Source organism: Triturus cristatus, chromosome 4_1 (assembly GCF_964204655.1).
Source record: "Triturus cristatus chromosome 4_1, aTriCri1.1, whole genome shotgun sequence".
NCBI lineage: Eukaryota > Metazoa > Chordata > Amphibia > Caudata > Salamandridae > Triturus > Triturus cristatus.
This window is the reverse complement of record NC_140585.1, coordinates 402436955-402459101: the sequence shown is the minus strand read 5'-3', so window position 1 is coordinate 402459101 and position 22147 is coordinate 402436955. Positions and strand designations below refer to the sequence as shown.

At 43.3% G+C, this 22147-nt stretch overlaps 1 protein-coding gene across 2 annotated transcripts in view; it reads right to left on the bottom strand.

Annotated features, from left to right (window-relative positions):
* The window catches only part of PACSIN2 (protein kinase C and casein kinase substrate in neurons 2), a 595050-nt gene that overhangs the window by 507591 nt on the left and 65312 nt on the right, over window positions 1-22147 (bottom strand). The window contains exon 2 of one of the 2 annotated variants that reach the window (XM_085652484.1): window positions 17061-17216. The exons of the other annotated variant lie outside the window; for it this stretch is intronic. The gene's annotated coding sequence lies outside the window, so the exon portion shown is untranslated. The remainder of the gene's footprint in view (window positions 1-17060; window positions 17217-22147) is intronic. 2 annotated transcript variants of the gene reach the window in all.

Genomic DNA, 22147 nt, shown 5'->3' with positions numbered 1-22147 from the left:
TTCGACCACTGAGTGGGAGAGACCCTCCGGTGCCACATTCTCTTAAAGTAGTCCATCACATTTGTTCCTTCAATTTTCTCAGGCCTACCACTCCAATATTATTGGGACAGGAGCGGTTCTGTGCATCCTTGGCTCGTATCTCAAGGGTGCGGATCTTGACTTCCATGCAGTCCGTTGTCAAAGCAAGCGCAGGTGACAGCTCCATCAGCGTTCTTTCAGTAGTAGTGACTCTCTCAGCCAGGAGCCTATGGTCAGCTTTCAATATGCCAAGGTCAAAGTTCAGATTGTCGTTTTTGGTTTCCCAGAGCAGTGCGCGATACAGTGATAGCTCTCAGAATGTAATGGAGTGTGGGGGTCCCCATCCGTTTCCCGTAGTTGGAGTGCTTCCTCGCCATCCGGGGCAGGAGTAATTGCTCCTTCATGGTGCAGGTCTCGTTTGCGGGTGGATTTACACATGACTGCAACAGGTAGTGGTGGCCAGTAGCACAGACCTCAGCCCGGTGTTGTAAACTGATGTAGGCTATGTCCACCCAGGAGATCCAGCAGCAGGGTACAGTGGGAGCCAAGACACAGTTGCACAGGAGGCAGCTATCTGCAGAGCCTACACTGGCTGGTTTTATTTCAGGCTCTCCTGCAGTGGTGACCCTGGGGCTCCCCTTAGGAACAGGTAAAACCAGCCCCCAGGAGGGGCACCTCTCCATTACTGCGCCAGTACTCCACCGTTCACCTCTACCCCAGGACCCCAGAGTCAGGAACCCCCAAGTACACATAGGATTTTGCTAGGCTATGATGCCAGGAGCATAGGATGCCTGGCAGAACACTGCTGGACCAGAAGCAATGGCACCCTGTGGTGTAGCCACTCCACCACCAAATCCATGTTCCAATATGTGGCTCCTACTTTACTGGTCGCTGGTTCCTCATATGCCCCCTCTAACATCAGCCTGTGAGGGACGATGCAAAGTATGTAAGGTGGGGGGCAACCCGGCTCTGTGCTTCACTCTCTGCAGGCAGTTTCCACCAGACGCCTCCTGGGAGCTCCATCGGCCGCCTGCCGACTTGCAAGCCCTACTCTCCGCCTGCGCCCCGCCTGTGCTCCGGAGCTGTGTGTCTTAGCTGCCTCCAGCCGCCTCCACCTCTCCAAGGAAGGTAAGCCCGGGTGGCCGAGGGCCCTGTCCAATCCGGGGCCCAAGTCTCTATGCCCCCGTGCAGAGTCCCCAGGTCGTGCGGTTTCTTCAGCTCCTCCTGGCGGGGCCCTCTTCCCCCATTCTCAGTGCCCCGGTCACCTGCCGACATACAGGCCGAGCGAGCACCACACCTACCGCTCTCAGTTGGCCACTGCAGCCAGCCCAGCTCCACACTCAGCGCTCACGCTCTGGGTCCTGGTTGTGTGGCTCCTCTCAAAACACCACCAGACGGGGCTTGGGCCACCTGCCGATCCGCAGGCTGAATAGCAAAGCCTTCAGTGCTACCCCGATCTCACCATGGCTTTCTCCAGGACCGGTTCGGAGCTGCAGGGACTGGGCTTCCGTGCTGACTGCTCATTTCACCTACTCTGTTTCCATTACTCCAAGCGAGCCGGCCAGCTCTGCTGGACGAGAGAGGGGGGGGGAGAGTCAGTGGGTCAGCTCCAAGCCACTTCCGGTTACGGCTCTGCCAATAATGCCCCAGAGCCATGCCACCGGTCCGACTCCTTCCCAAGTCTACCCAGTGCTTGGCCACCACTATCTTAGATTGCTGCCCCACCAAGGCAGTCTTCATCGCAGGATTCAAATCTCTGTCTAGCTGCCAACTGCCGAGTCCCAGCAAAAATCTCCCGCTCCAGACAATCCCCTCAGCGTTCTTTGGGTCCCTCGGCTTGCAGGATCTGCACAGGTAGACACTAGATGAGTATCAGCCATGTGTAGCTACTGAGCAACATTGCTCACTCCATCAGGGTTTGGCCTTGCCCCTCTAAATCTTGTCCTTATCTCATCACATTTGCTGTTTTCCGAGAGTGTCTGTTCGTCCCTCAATCCCTCTCCCACTTTTCCTGCCCACTCCACAGCCTCACACAAATGTAGTCCTTTGTTGACCCTGATAGAACAGTTGCCATGTTTACTTCAGCATTATTAGACGCACACCAGTGATTACCATCTTGTTATGTTAACGGTTACAGAATAATAGCTGTGCTTTCTGGGTGTGTCTGTAGCGAAACTATATATATATTATCTACTGGCGGTCGCCAGTAGATAGTTATAGTTACAACCTATTTTCCATAGGAAATCTCAAAATTCTATTTTGAATAACTTTGGCGCCAGTTGACGAATCCTCGCGACATTTTCAAAACAAATGGGGCGCTCCGTTCAGCGCCTACCCTGAAAGTCTCGGGGTGATTCGTCAAGCGGGGGCCGAGAAAAAGGGGGGGTCCCAAAACGCGTTTTCCCCATGCATTTTTCCATAGGACCTTTAGTCGCAGCTACAGCCCGAACGGCTGAACAGAATTACGTGAAATTTGGCAGAGAGGTAGCCATAAGGTCAAGGAAGTGCCTTTTGAAGGTCTCGTGTAAATCTGTTCAGTATTTCCTGAGAAAATAGCACTTAAAACCATATCAATATCAATACGCGCGCACCGTGCGCGCACTGTGCGTGCACCCTTACGTGCGCGAGCGCAATTCTGATTGGTTGTTAGATGTCGGTAAACATTCGAATCGGTCGAAACCAGAAAGTGTCGGCCGCCATTTTGTCTCTCGAAGTCTGAGGGGGTGAAAAACAAAGGTGGAGAACGTGAAAAGGGGGCAGGGTGGACAGTTCCTGACCCCCTAGCCTTTGTCAGGGGGTCCCAGAAGGACCCGCAAGGGCAAAATAAAGATTTTTATTTATTTTTTTAAATCGCGGAGTGCGCGCACCCGCGCACGGTGATAAAACGGAAAAAATTCCGCGAAGTTCGCGAGTGCGCACACGGTGCGCGCAAGCTGAAAATTCCATTAAAAAAAAAAATACATACATAAATTAGCATTTAAAAAACCTTTGAAATTCACTGAAAAAACCATAGGTTTCACACATGTTATAGTTACGAATTAGCATTTAAAAAACCTTGCAAATTCACTTAAAAAATCATAGGTTTCACACATGTTATAGTTACCTGGACATTTCACTCGTAAAAAACCAATGAAATTCCCCCGTTATAGTTAGTGCAGGCAACTATAACTCACGCGACCGCAATCCTCTGCTGATGACGTCAGATATTACATCACTGATGACATATGTGTCTTTCTGAAAAATAAATATTTGTAATATATGTATAGCTAAAGATTAATGGAAGAAGACATGGGTAAATAAGTGTCTAAATACAGTGATGTAATATCTGACATCATCAGCAGAGGATTGCGGTCGCGTGAGTTATAGTTGCCTGCACTAACTAAAACGGGGGAATTTCATTGGTTTTTTACGAGTGAAATGTCCAGGTAACTATAACATGTGTGAAACCTATGTTTTTTTAAGTGAATATATATATATCTATATCTATATATATATTCACTGAAAAACCACATCTCGCGCGCCCGCAATCCACTGCTGATGATGTCACATATTACATCATTCATGACATGGTTAGTACAACTAACTATATCGGAGGAATTTCAATGGTTTTGTTCGAGTGAAATGTCCAGCTAACTATAACACCCCTAAAACCTATTGTTTTTTCTGTGAATTTCAAAGGTTTTTTAAATGCTAATTCCTAACTATATCAGGCCTGAAATCTATGGTTTTTTCAGTGAATTTCAAAGGTTTTTTAAATACTAATTCCTAACTATATCAGGCCTGAAACCTATGGTTTCTTCAGTGAATTTCAAAGGTTTTTTAAATGCTAATTCCTAACTATATCAGGCCTGAAACCTATGGTTTTTTCAGTGAATTTCAAAGGTTTTTAAATGACAATTTTTAATGTATTAATTGTTATACTGATTTTTGTGATACTGATTTACTACATTGTTTAAACTGTTTATTTTTAGATATTTTATTTTTTTATTTACATTATTCATTACAATACAAAATATAATTTCTCAGAATTAATTCCTTTAGTTTAAATACTTTGCAAATAGGCAATAGACTTTTAAGTACAGTAGTTACAGTTGTTGCAATAGGCAACACAATTTCAAACACAAAGCAACATTGTGCTCAATGTGAATTTCTAGTCAAATGCAATTAGTTACTTTATGAATTACTTTTCTAACCACAGGACTGGATGCTAGATTCAGTCCTTGGACATCTCCTGTAAACAGTTGAGTAAAAGCGTTTTGGTACAGTAGTGATTTGTAAGGATTATTATTGTATTTTAAAAGTTGACACAGACATTTTTTCACATAGAATCACCAATGTTATCCTATGGCAGAAAATTCCCTTAGCAGGTAAGTAGTGTTATCGTTACTTTTTCTTACTCAGTGGTGGATCCTGGATCCAGCACAGGTGAATCTCCTGTAAACAGTTGAAAGAATGTGTTTAATCATACAGACGATTTTTTAGGAATATTTTTAGTTAGTGAAAATAGACACTTAGAAACTTTTCTACTTAAAAGCACACAATGGATTCCTATGGAAGGAAATACAAGTTACTGGTAAGTATGCTTAGAATTACTTTTCAGGGTTAGTGCTGGGCTAAAAGATGCAGCCCTGGGCTCTCTCCTGATAAAAGGTGAGTAAATTGGAATTCGTAGTTCGGCTGATTTTAGAGGAATATTTGTACGTATCAAAAATGGACACTTAGAAACATTTCTGCTGAAAACCACACAATGGATTCCTATGGAAAGAGATACAAGTTACTGGTAAGTACGCTTAGAATTATTTTTCAGGGTCAGTGCTGGGCTAAAAGATGCAGCCCTGGGATCTCTCCTGATAACAGGTGAGTAAATTGGAATTCGTAGTTCGGCTGATTTCAGAGGAATATTTGTACAATGGTAAAGGAAGGGGGCGGGGCCTGAGGTGACGTGTGCAAACACCCCCTGTGGCACGTTTTAAGTTGGTGATTTAATTCCTCTTCAATCCTGCGGTCCCATGGGGGCCAACTAGCCGACCAGGTACCTCCAGTATGCGTCAGGGAGCTGCGTTGCAGAGCGGTGGTCAGAGGCCACGCCCCTTTTTACAACACTCTGCAACGCAGCTCCGTGGCGCTTCCTGGAGGTACCTGGTTGGCTAGTTGGCCCCTAGGGGACCTCTAGATTGAAGAGGAATCAATTCCACAACTTAAAACGCGCCACAGGGCGTGTTTGCACACATCACCTCAGGCCCCGCCCCCTACCTTCACCACTGTGCAAACGCGTCCCGTAGCGTGTTTTAAGTTGGGGGATTAAGTCCCCTTGAATCCTGAGGTCCCCTGGCGGCCAACTTGCCCACCAGGTACCTCCAGTATGCGCCAGGGAGCTGCGTTGCAGAGAGGTGTTCAGAGGCCACGCCCCTAGAAGCGGGGCTGTGTAGGCTGTCTGGCAAAGTGTGACCTGCTGAGTAATACATATTCCGGGTCTGTCTTAACCTATTTAGGCCCTGTGAAACACTGGACCAGAAAATTCCGACCTTTGCAGAAACCCCGATTTGCATAAGAGGTCGGAATTATGAGTGGTGCAGAGTTTATCATACCCAATAAATACCAAGTATGATAAAGTGCTCAGGCCCTGTTCATTTTCTGCTGTTCAAACTTGCAACTTGCTTGTAACTAGAGGAAACAAGCATTTACAATGCAATGGTCTCGGCATTGGTAAAGTTAGAGCTATTGGCATTGCTCATGACATTATTTTTGTTTTTGTTTTTAAAACATTTAAAGAAACGGCATTGTCATGAGCAATGCCAATAGCTCTAACTTTAACAATGCCGAGACCGTTGCATTGTAAATGCTTGTTGTAAGTGGTAGTGAGCTGTCGTATCCTATTCCCATGCCAGCTGCATTACTGCAGCCCATTCGGACCCGCAGGATCCCGGCTCCTCCACAACCGCGCAGTGTGATGGACATCGCCATCCGTCAACGACAGCCCGGGCTCGTGCGAGCCAGACGGGGCCTGGAGCGGAAAATGGAATAAGGACAGGCTTTCAGTCGGGCCCATTAGCCGGAGAGCCAGACTGTGCCATTACTAATTATGCTAATGATGGTCGTTAGTGCTGATGATGTCACCTCGTCTTCCACAGACTCACTGAAGACTCGGTTCTACCCCATCCCCCTTACCCCTGTCCACGCACGGTTAAAATCGATGCTGCTAAACGGTTGCCATGGCAGCCAGCGCCATCAAGCGCCGACTGACAGGTTCTGATGACGTCACCAGGGCCCTCCCTCTCCTCTAAACTTGCTTGGAATACATAATAAGAATAAAAATAAAATCTATATGAAGCATAAGGGCTTTTAAATCGACTGCCACGCGCCATATGCGTTTTCTCTATTTTTTAAAATGTGAATAAATCCAATAGGTGTAACACATATATGAATGACAAATAGATTTGTTGCACAGCATTCCATACTTTAGTTTCTAATCTCTGCAACTTCACGCGTTACCCATTTTAGTGGTATTCCGTTTGACGACTTTGAAGGATGGGTTCCTGAATACGAACTCTACTGAGCCATTAAATGTGACCCCGGCCCGCAGCCATATTTTATTCGTGCTTTGTTGGCATTAATATTTGTGCTGTAGACTGTAGTACGTGAACTGTCGTTTCATGGACCTCCGAAGGATGAAAGTTCGCGCCTGCCCCGCCCTGATCAGCGTAGCACAGAGTCTTCTGCAGTGGGTGCATGACCCCACCCAGCTAGCTCAAAGGTATTCTTGGATACAAGGAGCTCACCAGGTTCAGTAACACTGCACAGAGGGCAGAGCGCAGGTGGTGTCTTGCGGCGCGTGCACTCTGCCGAGGTCCTCTTGTGCCCGTACAAGATAGAGGGGTGGGGGGAGGCGGGGGGTCTCAGGAGGAAAACAGAGAAGGGAACATCAAAACAAGCCGAGGGCACCGGAAGACACCACCGCCTTTCTCCGAGGCAGAGCAGAAATGCCTCGGAGAAACGCAGCGTCCTTTTCGGATTCGGGGGCGTGTTTTGCTGTTGTCTCCTCCTTGAGACTTCTCGCAAAAAACACGCCCCCCGATCCGAAAAGGACGGGGCCTAATCAGAGTGACTGACCTCTTCTCCAGTGGCTGGCCAGCATTTACGAGGCCAGCCAATGGAGAACAGGGGAGAAGAGGGGCTGGTTCAAGCCCCTCTTCTCCAAGTCATTAAATCTCCGACTTCCGGTTCTGCCTTTCGGCAGACCGGTAGTCTTCGACCTAAAAAGAGTCCAAGGAATAACCGGAACCTGCAGTTTCTGGCGCAGTAAGAGCCAAAAGCTAGACGTTATGCCCCAGTAATGAGCAAAACTGGTAATACGTGTTATTTATTGCACCCAAAACAAGCCAAGCCGTGCGGCGTTGGATTTTATTAATATCCAGGGCACTCCTAATATGGGACTAAGTGTTAAAATCGGGCCACAATCCCCTATTTCGTGTTTTTTACCTTATGAACTTCAAGGAGCCTGGTGTGCATATGGTATTGACTGCCATAACATTATTTGTTATACCCATTGTCTGAGAAATGTGTGTTTTTTATAGCACAGCCAGACGGGTAGTTGAGTTAGCGCATATGTCTTACGTTCAGCGTGCTCCTATTGCTCACTGCACGGCAAAAATAACTATTTAAAATGAAGCAATCTTTTTACAGCTTGAATATATATGGTGAATGTGGGAATTTTATTTATTTGCCAGGGCAACATTTGGTACATCTATAATTCGCAGTAGGTCATTCAGCATACTGAAATACATTGCTCTCATGAGAATTTACAATGCTTGCATTTTAAAAAATCTATTTAACATATAGGTGTATAGGCAAACAACCACCCTTCATAGATTACCGGAAAGATCACACCCTTTCGCTACTTTGTATTTCTATAAGTAAATGGCAGCACTTTTCGTTCCTCGAAGCTACACTTACAGCCGGAGCGAAAGGGCAGAATATAGAATCTGAACATGAGCACTGCAAAGAACCCGTGCTTGTCAAGGACGCGCATACTGGTTCCATTATATCGTTCTACTCATTGTGACGTAGTGTTTTGTACAATGATGGTGCCTCCAGAGCACTAGCTCCTGTGTTTGCATTATAGTGTACTATTTAATTATTTACATTTTTTCCTGTGGCCCATTACACCCCAGAGGGTGTCAACGCGCTTTACACCAGGGGGGCCCAATTACAGATGACATGACTACCTATGTTGATTATTATGATGATAAAAGTTGCATTTAGTCAACGCAGAGAATAAAGGCATTATCGGGGTGGGAAGCAGAGGACACAAAAGGCCAGATGAAACTAACGACCGGCTGCACTTTTTAATGGCGTTTGTCCTACAAGGATGTCTTATTCAGATCTCATTCCTCATGTTACCATCTCCCTCTCTGGCAGACAGTAAACTCTTCTGTGTATCCCCCCTTTAGTTTCCAACAATCTTGGGACAAGGCACAAGCTCACTAGCTCTTTGACCGCAGAAAGTGCCCATCTTTGTAATGTGCTGCCATTGCTACAACCACATCGTAGTTCTCACATAGTTGCTCCAGCCACGCTCGAGAGTGCAACTCGTGCACAGTAAGTAAGGGGGCCAATTACCAAAAAAGCGCGGGAGCCCCGCGCTTCTTTTTAAAAAAATTTTGGCCGAAATTCGCGCTGATTTAAAAAAAAGGATTTAAAAAAATGCTTTTTTTGGCCCTGGGGGTCCTTGTGGTACCCCCTGAGCAGGCCTAGGGGGTCAGGGTGTTTCTACCCTGCCCCCTTGTCATGTTTTTCGCGTTTGTTTTATAGGTTTCTTGTGCCTCGGTTCTACCGAGGCACAAGATGGCTGCCAACACTTCCTGATCTGGAGTGTTGACAGCCAATTAGAATACAGCTCGTGCACGGCAGGGTGCGCACTGGGTGCGGGGAGGGTGCGCGGATCCTCCGAGGCCATAGATATATCTATCTTTTTAACTCTAATTTTCTCAGGAACTACTGAACGGATTATTGAAGTATAAACCTCTTAACCAACCTATCTTATTTTACTGGGTAGAGAAATCTCTAAATCAATGTAACAAACCCCACAGTGTTCCCCATAAATATACTGTCTTTACAACATAGATGCTTTTTCTTTGTTTTTATTATTTAGTCAAAAGCAAAACATAATTTTTTTGTATCAAAAATATATATTCATATAACATTTTCAATTTTTCTTTTTTGTTTTGTGATTTACATAAATTATCAAAAAACATACATATACATAATCAATAAATGTAAACACCAATTAGATTGTTGTCTAAAGCAAAAACAATACTTGAATAGTTGACAGTGCCCCTCACAGGACAACAAAAAATATGTACATAAAGATTTAGCTGCCTAATCTCACATACCAACATGCATACCACATACCACAAAATATACACAAAAAAGATTATAAAACATATATATTACAACTGGAAAGGTCATCTTTTAGTTATTATTTGTCAACGTATTATTCTGCTGACATTTTTCTCAAACTGAATTTTTCTTTTTTTCCTTCGGTTTAAGTTGATCCATAGGAGTTTATTTTCCAGTTGTGAAAATAGTTGGTCTGGTCTACGTACGTTTCGGTGATAGAATGATTAAAATCACCTTCCTCAGGACTGTCAAAAAGTTAAAACCGTAGAGGGGCTACTTTTATTCTGTTTCAACACAGAATGTATAGTTGTATCGCTATGCTGGGACCTCTGTGGTAGCTATGTAGTAAAATATAGAGCCGTAGTTTGTACACTCTGTAAAAAGACTGTCTACTTGGATATATGCAGGGTCAGGAAGTCTTTAATGGTTAAATTTTGTCCTATGTGGCCCGTATTAGCCTCGCGCCATTAGTATCTTCTTGCGTGAGAATGTATCTCTTAGCGGAGTGCAAAACGCCAAACAAGAGGGTTGTCTATTTTGCATTAGGGTGCCTGTTGTCCATGTTTACCTTATACATGGTGTTCGAAGTATTAGTTCTCTCGTGATTCAATACAGCGTGACCCTCTTCTTGACTCTTTCCCCCCTCTTGAACCTTAAATTAACCGGGGAATACCTTTTTATATAGTGTACTACTGAACGGATTTACACCATTTAAGCAAAAGGCACGAGTCTGAACTGAGGACTACCTCTTTGCCAAATTTGGTGTAATTCCGTTCAGCAGTTCGGGCTGTAGCTGCGTCAACAGGTCCTATGGAAAAATGCATGGGGAAAACGTGTTTTGGGACCCCCCTTTTATCTCGGCCCCCGCTTGACAAATCACTGTGAAATTTTCAGGATAGGAGCGGACCGGAGCTGGCCAAAAGTTTGGAAAATGTCGCGAAGATTCGTCAATCGGCGCCAACGTTATTCCAAATAGAATGTTGCTGATTTCCTATGTAAAATAAGTCCTAACTATATCTACCTACTGGCGACCGCCAGTAGGTAATCTATATATATTTATATAGCTATATATATATATATATATAGATTTATATATATATAGATATATATGTATAGAGAGAGAGTGTTTTAGAGAAGGATTACCTTTCTTGAGCATGATCGGCTGCCATGTTGGAATGGGGAAGGTCCGTTGTTTCTCTTTGTATTTTCTTTGTCTGTGTCTTTTGAGTGTATCTAAAAAATTCTCACTGTACCAAGGCTTCTGGTGGTAAAACTGTGCACATCAGCACAGGTGGAAAGAGAACTTCTTTCAAGTGCCACTCGGTTGAAATCACCCTCGCGCATAATTCACGTGTGTAGTGGAAGTAGTTGTGCTCTAATGGAACACGCTGCATTACAAACCACTGTCATTTTACATTTGCCATCCTTCAACCCCCTCCCACTTTGTTTCTTGACCCATCCCCCATCGGCACTTTTGTTTGCCAAGTAATGGAAATGAAGGATCTCCTTTGTTATTTGTAGTCTCTTATGTGTTATTTAAATGGTAATGTACATTCTTTGTAATTCTGTGATGTATTATGTCTCTATCTTTTTCTTCTATCTTTTATTCTATTATGTATTGTTGACCATTTATGTTGTTATGACATGTTCTGTGAGGTGTAATTATTTTGTGCAGTGCCTATTAAGGCCATTTGAAGTATTGGCTCGTTTATTACGTATAGTGTCTCTGGTTATTGTTTGAACTGAATATATATTGTTGCATATTTCTATTTTTCTATCATTGATATTAAATAGACGAAAATGAAAATATTTTCTGTGGCTAATTGAGGTCCGTTTATAAACTTTTGGATGTATTACCAATGAAAAAAATCTAATAGGGGGAGTTCTCTGTTGTTTGATATTGACCCATCCCCCCACTATCTCCCTCATCACTGCTTGCCCTCTCCTTGTTCTTTACGTATCAACTCTTTGCCACTCCCCTCACCGTGTCTGCCCTTCCTATTTTTCTTTCTTATTGTCTTCATAGATTTAGCTAAAAACATTCCAGGATCCCTTGAGCTGAACGGGAAACGCTGCTTTTTTTCTGTTTCATAATAACAGGATATGACATAATCAATTCGTAAAATGTACTCCTGTATACCATTAAATATAATTGTCTATTAATGGGTAAATCCAAACTCTTAGGGCGGGGGGGGGGGGTTTCCAGAGTGGGGGAAGTACTGTATTTGGAGGCCTCCTGGTAATGTGTTGTATTATATTTATGTAATAGTTGCTAAATCGAACATTTCACCACAATGTACCCAATATATATTAAGTGAAAACTGCAAATGTCACTTTATATTCCAGGCTGAATATGGCTAAATGACATTGACAAAGCCAATAGCTCTAGCATTGCCGAGATATAGTGGCTTTGCCAATGCTTGTCTTTCTACTTTAAGCTTTGAATCCAGCCGAACAGGCTCCTGTGAGCAAAGACTCGAAGGTAAATCATGGGAACGTAAAAAAAGTTACTGACTGATTAATATTAACATCTTAAAAGGCCCTTTATCATTGATAAAAATCAGACAATTTCTTGAGCGAATAGTTTCAATTGACAGAGGCCCTGTGGTGTATCTGTACTGCTGCACAATGCAAATGTTCACAAATGCGTTGTTTGCAGAAGTTTGAAGGTGATGTGTAAATATAAACTAAAATGAAGTAGGGGAGCAACTTATTACTGTATAAAACATATATTATTATCTAGCGTTTCACAATACTTTTTCCTTGGGACTAAGATAACTTCCTAAGTATCAAGGCACTGAACTAATGTTTTAATAGGAAAGCATGTTGGCGTCCAGTGGTGGTACTGTATTAGCGACGGGTTCCATTGCTTTTTTTTTTGTTGCAAGTATAGCACTTGACACCCCAATTCCTTAGAGAAATAAGGGAGGAGGAGGCCACTCTGGATAATCACAGTATTTTTAGCACAGACAAAAGTAAACTGCATCACCGCCCATAGCACAATAACCGAGATGTTCCTCACTGGCTTCTCAGTTCAAAAGAATTTTATTAAACAAATAAAGGTGTCGATACAGCAGAAAACCAAAAGCATAACAGCAACATAAATGATGAAATAAAATATGACTGTGGAAATAAACATGAGATTAAGGGATAACAAATGATTGAGGCTATATAACAGAAAGCAGTACTGGAGAAATATGCAGTAAAATGAAACATAAAAAAAATGCAAAGGAACAAAAAGGTCAATCAAGGAGGCTTAGAGACTTCTTGCTGAGAGGGAAGCAAATGAAACGAATGAGACGAGCGTTTAGCACAATCATCAAGGTACAGGGTTACAGGAAGCCAAAGATCATGTCGCTTTTTGGCCAGACTGAGGGGGTAAATAAAAACAGTATCTAGCCTGTGATTATGACATACATTGTACCACCATGCTCTAAAAGAGATATTAGCAAAATTTTTCCAATTAACCGTAATTTGCTGAAATGCAACAGCTAGCAGCAAGTCAACAATTTGCACATTAAAATCAATATCAACCCAACAGGGGGAGAGACTTCCTAAGAAAATATTAACAAAGGAGAAGGGAAGTGCAGTGTGAAATATACCATTAATTTGGGCCGAGACTTGTTTCCAAAAATTGTGCGTAGCAGTACAGGAAAAAAGCATATGAAAAAGAGTAGCCTTAGAGGTCGAGCAGGACCAGCAGAGGTCAGGAATTAGAGGAAATCTCTTATTTAACATATGGGGTGAGAAGAGAAGTCTATTGTAGATAAAAAAAGAGGGTTTGTGTGAGGGAAGCAGCTCTGGACGACTTGCGAAGTTTGGTCCACAATTTATCCCACAGGGAGGTGGACCAAGAGATGTCAAAATCAGATTCCCATTGTTCCTCTACTTTGGATTTTGACCTAGGTGCAGTAGACGCGCGAAATGAGTGATAGATTGAGGAGGCTGTGGGCTGGGTGCGTAGCATAGAATGGAGGTGCAAAGAAGGACTGGGGGGGTCAAGATGAGTGGGGAAGTTAGAGAATTGGGTGTAGGCGGACACAACTGCGTTCTTAAGTATAGTATACTTACGGGTGAAAGAGTGAGGGAGATCAAACTTTTGGCTAAGAACGGAGAAAGGTAAAAAATCGGAACCAGAAAAGAGATGGGACACCCAAATCAAACCCATTTGTCTCCAAGATTTCCAATAAAAGGGTTTGTGATTAATGAGAATACTGTTATTATACCAAATGGTGGTATTGAGAAAGTCAACTACAGAAGAAGGTGGACTAGGGGAAGTGGAAAGGTGAAGTTTGGTGGTGAACTTATGTATGGGAGTGGACATAACCTGGGGCTTACGAGAAAACGAAAGATACTCAGCGAAGGTAAAGGGGGATAAAGAAAGACGTTCAAGAACAAGCCATAAGGGGGAAGAGTCAGCAGGATCCCGCAACCAAAGGGAAGCTTGTCGCAGAAGGAATGCTTTGTGATTAGTGGGAAAATCTGGAAAGTTGACCCCGCCCTCTGACTTAGGGAGTCGTAGTCTGCATAAGGACATACGTGCTTTTTTGCCGGACCAGAGGAAAGAAGAGAGAACAGTATTGATTTTCTTGAAAAACTCAGCTGGAATAGGCACTGGAATACTGGATATAGTGTATAGAACTATTGGGGAGAGCATCATTTTAATCGTGTCGAGACGACCCCACCAGGAAAGGTAGAGTGGGTGCCATCTGGAAGTGAGGTCGGACTGTTTCTGGGTACATTTAGTAAGGCACAACGAGATAGTATCGGGGAGAGAAGGGGCAATGTACAAACCAAGGTATTTAATATGTGAAGGACTCCAAGCGAAATTGGACGCATCAAAATCAGGTTTAAAGGTAAATTTAGTAAGGGGTAAGATTTCACATTTGTCATTGTTCAACTTATAACCAGAAATTTGGGAATATTCACGGACTTCATTGAGAAATGTGGGAACAGAAATAGCAGGGTTGGACATAAAGAGTAGGATATCATCTGCATAGGCGGCAAGTTTGATGTTTGTTTGGGAGATTTGGAAACCATGCAGATTAGGATTTTGGCGGAACTTTGAAAGGAAAGGTTCTAATGCCAGATTGAAAAGGAAAGGGGAGAGGGGGCAGCCCTGACGGACTCCTCTACCTAAGCTGAAAAAAGAAGAAACTAGACCATTGGCACAAACCGCCGCTCTGGGACTGGAATATAGGAAAGAAACAAAAGAAACAAAATTAGGACCAAACCCAAACCATCTGAGGGCCGAAAAAAGGAAAGTCCACTCTACTCTGTCAAACGCTTTCTCTGCGTCCAAAGCAATTGCCGCTAGCGAGTCCTGGAACTTTGAGGATTTGGACAAGACATTAAACAAAATTCTAGTGTTATCTGTGATGAAACGACCCTTAACAAATCCAGATTGTTCCGGGCCCAACAGTTCAGGAAGAAAAGGATCTAATCTTATGGCAAGAGATTTAGCGTATAATTTATAATCAATGTTAACCAAGGAAATTGGTCTATAGTTCTTGCAATGTTGGGTGTCCTTTCCTTCTTTGGTTATGATGCATATATGGGCGTCTGAGAAAGTGCCAGAGGAGGTGCCACTAAGTATAAAAGAATAAATAAGAGAGTGCAATCTAGGTAATAGTAATTTAGAGAAGTGCAAATAAAATTCAACTGTAAATCCGTCCGGACCTGGGGCTTTATCCTTCTTGAGTGACTGAAGTGCAGTGTGTAATTCAGATTGAGAGATGGGTAATTCAAGAATGGACAGATCAACAGGGAAATTAGGAGGTGCCTTAATGCTGGAAAAAAAGGTAGCTAGGGATTGGTCAGAGGGGTGAGTTTCAGAAGAGTAAAGCGCAGAATAAAAACGGGAAAATTCCTCTAAAATATCAGCATTTGTATGCTTTAAAACAGAATTAACATCATAAACAGATTCAATGTTCAATTTGTTTTGCTTAATTTTTAAATAATTGGCTAAAACCTTCCCCGTTTTGTTCTTTCCCCCGTAAAATTGTGAACTAGATTTCAACAAATATGGTGAAGCATCATCAGTGGATTGTTTGTTAAATTACATTTTAGCTTCAATAAGAGTAGTCAGACTTTCCTGCGAATGAGAAGTATAAAAAGAGTGCTCCAATTTTTTAATCTTGAGGAGGAGATCATTCGCACTTTTGAGAGCGATCTTACGCTTTCTGGCCACATAATCAATGATGAAACCCCTGGCAGCAGCCTTATAAGCGTCCCAAATAACATGCTTGGGCAAAGTGGGTGTGTCATTAATGGCAAAAAACTCTGTGGTGAATTCGACAAAGGAAATGGTGAATTTGGGATCCAGAAGTAGGGTATTATTAAAGCGCCATTGTTTTGGGCCAGTGGACTTGGGTAGGAGATCAATGTTAACCAGCACAGGGGCATGATCGGAGAACAAGATGGGGCCGATGTCGGCGTGAGTGAGGGACTGAGAGATTTGATGGGAAAGGAAAATGTAATCAATGCGGGACTGTGAATGGTGGGATGGGGAGTAAAAGGTAAACTCTTTAGTAGTAGGGTTACATAGACGCCAGGCATCAATGAGTTTGTGCTGGGATACTGCTTGAACAAACAATTTGTGGGACTTATTAGGGATATAAGGTGCTTTAGAATGTCTATCCAAAAAGGGGTCGAGGGGTAAATTGCAGTCTCCCGCCATAATAAAATTATCATCAACGTATTCAGAAATACGAGAAGCCATTGTGCGCCAAAAGGCAGGGTCACCACCAGTAGGTGCGTAAACGTTGAGAAGGGAGATGGGGATACCCTTCGAGGAAAGTTTGACGTACAACCATCTACCTTTGGGGTTTGATTCAGAAGTCAGGAGGGAGTGAGAGAAGGATTTGCGAATTAACACAGCCACACCATTCCTCTTACCATCACCAGGAGCAGAAAACACATCGCCTACCCAACCCCTTTTAAGCTCAGCAGCTTCAGTATCAGACAAATACGTTTCTTGCAAGAAGGCAATGTCGACATTCAACTTGGCTAAATGGGAGAGAATTTTTTGCCTCTTAATAGGAGAATGAAGACCTTTAACATTCCAGGAAACAATACGTACTGCCATTAAGGAGTATTAAAGAAGTAATGCAAAGAAAAATTAAAACATCGAGAGAAAGCCTCATGGAAGATAGGAACGCAAGAAAAAGAAAAAAAAGAAATAGAAATAGAGAAGGAATGAAATGTGCAAAGGAAGAAGAGTAAAAGAGGAGTAAGAGATGGCATAAAGATAGAAAAAAAGCCAAAGTGATGCTGAGATCAAAGAAAAGATAAAGTAAAGTCCAGAGAAATCGGTAAGTAAGATCAAGTGAGAGAAAAAAAAGAGAAAGCGCAGAATTACCAATGAACCAACAAAACAAGAGAGAAGAAGATCAATAGGAGAAGAACATATATATGAGTCAAAGGAGAAATGAAGTAGCGGGGTGAACAGATATTGAAGGCGAAGGGAACAAGACCAAGGGAGCCAATAAGCGATAAGGATAAAGAAGAAGAGAAAAAGGAAAGAAGAAAAAGGGCGTGTGAAAGGTACTGACACCAATAAACCTGAAAGTGTGAAGAGAAGAATCAAAATAAGGAATAACAAAACAGGAAAAAATGTCAGAAAAAGAATGAGGAGTACTTACAAGGGGTAACTCAGGAAAGGTACGGTCAGGAACAGGAACAAACAAGGGCGCACGTGGATGTGGGGGGAGGGAGGTAGGGCCAACTGGAGAAGGCAGGACACTCGGGGTCAGTGAGACGTCCAACCAGAGAAACAGGATGGAACGCGAAACATTGATCTATGAGGGAGGAAAGGTAACAGGGTTAGATAACAGCAAATAACAAGGGCAAAAGACAGGCAATGAATAGGACAAACCAAGGAATCACAACGTCAATAATAAAAACTACACTCATCAAGAGAACAAGCAACAGATATAAGAGACTGGAGCATCATTATAAGACTTCAGAAAAAAGTCACGTTGGGAAAGAAGAGGAAGGACCAGAAAGCTCCATATCAGCTTGGCCGCAGGAATACAAGAAACTCCGAAGGAGCGTGGGCTCCTCATATGTCGTAGTCTTATTATTGTAGGTGACTTTGAATAAACAAGGGTGGAAAAGGCCATATCTAGCACCGATGGAGCAAAAGTCGGGTCTCATGTCCAAAAAGGCCTTACGACGGTTTGCAGTGGCTCTGGCGTAATCCTGCGCAAAGAACAAAGTGGAACCCGACCATGTGATACGAGGAGAGGCTCTGGCCGCAGAAAGAACTTTCAGCAGATCTGTGTATTCCAAAAAATACATTATTACACCTCTGGGCTTCACTGACGTGGAAGGAGAGGAGGGAGCTCGACCAAGCCTATGGGCACGATGGATGTTGAGAGGGGTATCCTCATGTAAGTGTAAAAGCTTAGGAAGAAAAGACTTGAAAAAAGTAATGGGATCACTTCCCTCGCTTCCTTCCACCAGGCCATAGAGACGGAGATTATTGCGTCTATTTCGATTTTCCAGGTCCTCCACCTGCTTCTGGAGAGAGGAGATCTGCGCATGCATATGGGTGACCTTGGCTGCAGAGTCCTGAAGAGAAGAGACGTCACGTTCCACCAACGACATGCTTTCATCCATCAATTGTCAGTGAGAACCTGCAACTTAGCGTTGGTTTCCTCCATGAAAGGACGCAAGGCCCGTATCTCTGCAAGAAGTAACTCCATTGAAATGGTCGGAGAAGACTTGGGAGGCGAAGGTGGATCCTTTTTTAACCTCTTAGGCGTCATTTTTACTGAAGACTGTGAGGAGGGTTCCATGTTCGGCGACGTCTCACTGAAAGGGGGAGACTGAGAGGCTTCTAAAAGGGCCAATTCCGTGAAGAGCTTGGAATTTTTAATATAATTACGCTTTTGGGTCTTGCTGGAACCGTCGGCCATCAATGCGACTGTCAGGTGTAGTTGCACACTACCAGACCGGAGACAAAAGCAAGTACTTTACAGCATCAGAAGCACGTGGAAATTGAAAAGGAGCCAGCAAGAAAAATTTGATGGGGAAAAATGCTAATCCAGAGAGGCAGTAACACCAAAAAGCCAGGAGACGCAGATTTAGAGCTCAAAATGTCCGCCAGATGTGAGGAGAGCAAGAAATTAAGACTATGAAACAGTCTTGTCAGATATCAAACAAAATAGTCACCCAACAATGTAGATCTGCGACGTCAGTGTTGCTAGAGGTGCTGAGGGCATCAAATGTTCATTGCAGCAAGCAGGAGTGAAACGCGCGATAAACGCGCTGCTGAAGGAAGGACGAGCATGCCAGACAAAATGGCGGTCGCGGCCGATGCAACGCCGCGACCGGGAGTGAAACGGGTGTCGAAGTCCAAGCAGGTCTGCCGCGGCATTGAAAGGGAGCTTAGGACACTCCAGAGACCTTCCGATGAAGAATGCTGCCTCCCATTGTCCGCTTAATGAGCGCGAACCATCAAGAAACTCTGGCGCGGACGGAGCCCCTACGCCGACGCCGCCATCTTCCTCGGGCGCCTAGCCACGCCCCCCTCACTGGCTTCTGACAACACTTATCTACCATTGAATCGCTTGCTGCTATTTAAAAACCATAAGGATTCTTCTTTTGAACAATTTATAATTTATTAGCTAAGTGGTAGCCATAATAAAACAACTGGGGTAGACTATCTTGTTCAATTGCAGCCACGAAAAGACCTCATCAGTTTAAACGAAACTGGATGGCCTTAAACAACAGATTGCCACAAAAGTACTCGAAGGAGCTCAAACTCAGCCAGTATCTCAAAGGTTGCATGATTCACTATGACAAGGGGAAGAAGCACACAACCCCTTAATAAATGACATGCTATGGCTCCCTAAAGTCCTTGAAACGCCTCACTGGTTCTTCTGGAGTTAAACACCGATAAAGCCAAGAGATTCAAGTGTTTGTTCATTGCTAAGTGTGTTTATGCATAGGTTTACTTGTTGCTCATGAATGATTTGGATGGCACGTTTGGATTTGAATTGATAGATTCATGGCAGAATGAATTAGTGAATATCCCCACTTTAAAGCACAGTGGGCCAGTAACAGGCAGTAAAATGTGATAGAGCTTTTAAAATCTACCTCACAAATGGGTGAGAAACCCTTGCAGTTATAGCAGCATGGCAAAATATTTTGAAGGAGAACTGTATGTGCCTGATAATCATGCACATTTTAGATTACTTTTGAACCCGCCAGTTTCGAAAATCCTGAAGAATTATATGAGGGACGCTTCTTGCTTGATACTTTTAATTGCGCGTTTGGCCAAAGACAGCACAGAATCCGCTCTGGTAGATATGAGAAAAGCGGTTATGGAAAGGAACTGCAGACCCAATATTACTGCTCCTGCTAGCCACCTTCGATACCATAGGTTATAAATCACATTTGGGAAACTGGATTACAGCCCCTCATCTTCAAAGGGTGTACAAGGGTGCTCTCAGCATTCAGTTTAGATAATCAGTGGTGGCCTGATGACATGTAGCCGATGGTTAAAGTGGAGGAGGGTAGATAAGGTAAACTGCACATTTCTGTCTACTCAAGCTCTATCAGTGGATTCAAGAGAGTACACTAGCTATCAGTGCAGGCAAAAAAGATGCTATTGCCTGCGCGCACTCCTGTATCTCATTTACTTGCCCATGTGCGGCAACTGCTTGAATCCAGAGCTGTGTAGCCCTTTACAGACTTTGGTGAGCCTTGACGGACCCATCTCTACCTGTTAAATCTCATAAATTAGAATAAACCTGTAAACATTCTCACAAAAAATGACAGACAAGAGCTAAAGTTTAACAATGTACTCTAAGAATATAAGTATGGAAATATAATAGCTGGAGCATCAATCAACTAAGCACATTGGCATAGAAATCCTAGAGTACAAGGAGAACTCAGTAACGGTCTAGGGAAAATCCTGCGTAGATTCACATTCTAAGAAAAGAGAAAGTTGAGAGCCCACAAATAGAAAATGCAGGTCTTTTATATGACAGTAGACCAAAGATTCCATACATTCACTACACCAGCACATGGTTCTCAGGGTATGCACTCATGGGAAACAAGCAAGAAGAAACACTTTTTTGGTGATTTCAAAGGACTTGATTGGGTTCTGCAAACGGAACAGAAGAAAACAGTGATGTAAATACATGGCAAGGTACGCAGGTACAATGAACAGATCTCATGCGCAGGATTAGTTAATAGACTGTGAACGATACAGGAACGAAAGAGAGGCAACTCCTACGAAAAATAAAAGCAAGGACAAAGTAAAACTTAAAAAGAAACTGCCACAAAATATTACAGCAGCGGGCACAACAAACCTGCAATATAGGGGTCGTTACATACCTAATGAAATACCAGGAGCAAGTATATATCCTGCAGAGTACATTGTCCCAAAAATATATCACATGTTACATCCAGGTTAGCACGTGTTACAACAGCAGGCATGACGAGCCTGAGATAAAGGCATAGTAACATACCAAGTGAAATACAAGGAGCAAGGACATATTCTGCAGAGTACGTTAATCTAAAGCATATGTTACATGCTATGTACTCTAAGCACACATACTTTTGGCACACATGGTTTGGGGAGGCGACAGTCTGACTATATATATGCACAGTTTCCAGAATAGATTATGGTGAGAGGTCGGTTTATGGCCTATTAGGGTAATCATGGGGGTTTGGTAGTTGCAAAATATTTGTTATGTGTCTTCTAAACATTGGAGTTCTGTGATTTCCAGGGGGAGTTCTGAAGGGCGATATTGCCAGACCCCCCCCCCCCTTAAATAGGTAACCCACTTCAGCCAGGATCAGAAAGAGGTAGCAACTGTATTCTTCCAATTTGCAAGAACAGACTAACAGGCGGAAGATAGTAGTATGTCTACTAGAAGGCAGTCACAATGCGAGTTGAGTTGAGGGTCTAGGAATCCCTGAATTAGAGCGAGAAAGTCCTTTCTCAGTTGGACCCCAAATAAAGTGCGTATAAAATAGAATACGGTATCCCAGAAGGGCAAGATCGCACGCAATAAAAGAGTAAGTGGGGGCGGTCACCAGTGGCTTCATTACAGTTCCAGCATGTTGAATTCTCTCTAAGGGTCAGTTTATGAAGTCGAGCAGGGGTCCAGAATGTCCTGTGCAGCAGAACGAAGGGCTGACCTTAAGGGTTACAACTGATTTCCATATTAGCTGCCAGGTGTCTGGAGGGACAGTTTCTAGACTATCCCATTTCCTCTGGAGTGTCGCAGTGAGGGATGTAGTTTTTGGCTTTAAAACGTGGTAAAAATGGAGAATTGATGGCCGGTCTTTTTGAAAGAAAGTATGATCTTGAGAAAAGAAGAATCTCTTCCGGGGTATTACATTTTGCACAGACTGACTTTGAGTTAGAGAAAGTCATAAGTCTATCTCAAGCAGGTTATATAGTGTTGTGAAGTTCTCTGAAGGAGAGAGGTGATTGTCAGGAGCCCAATTGCCTTGGGAAATGGATGCCTTTCAATGGCCATGAGCCCCAAAATATGGTTTCCCCGTGTATTCTGATTTTATGGTTGTGCCAGAGTGACATCATGTTAGAATAGGCAGTTGGAGTCTCTAGAAGTCTATCAGTCCTCAGGCAGGCTCTTTTTGTGTTGTTAAAGATAAATTTGGCCGGGAATTCTGTCTTACTAGTTAGCAGTGAGATGGGGTGTAGGTCCCCCAGAAATTCTTTTTCAATTAGTAGTCATGCGGGGGT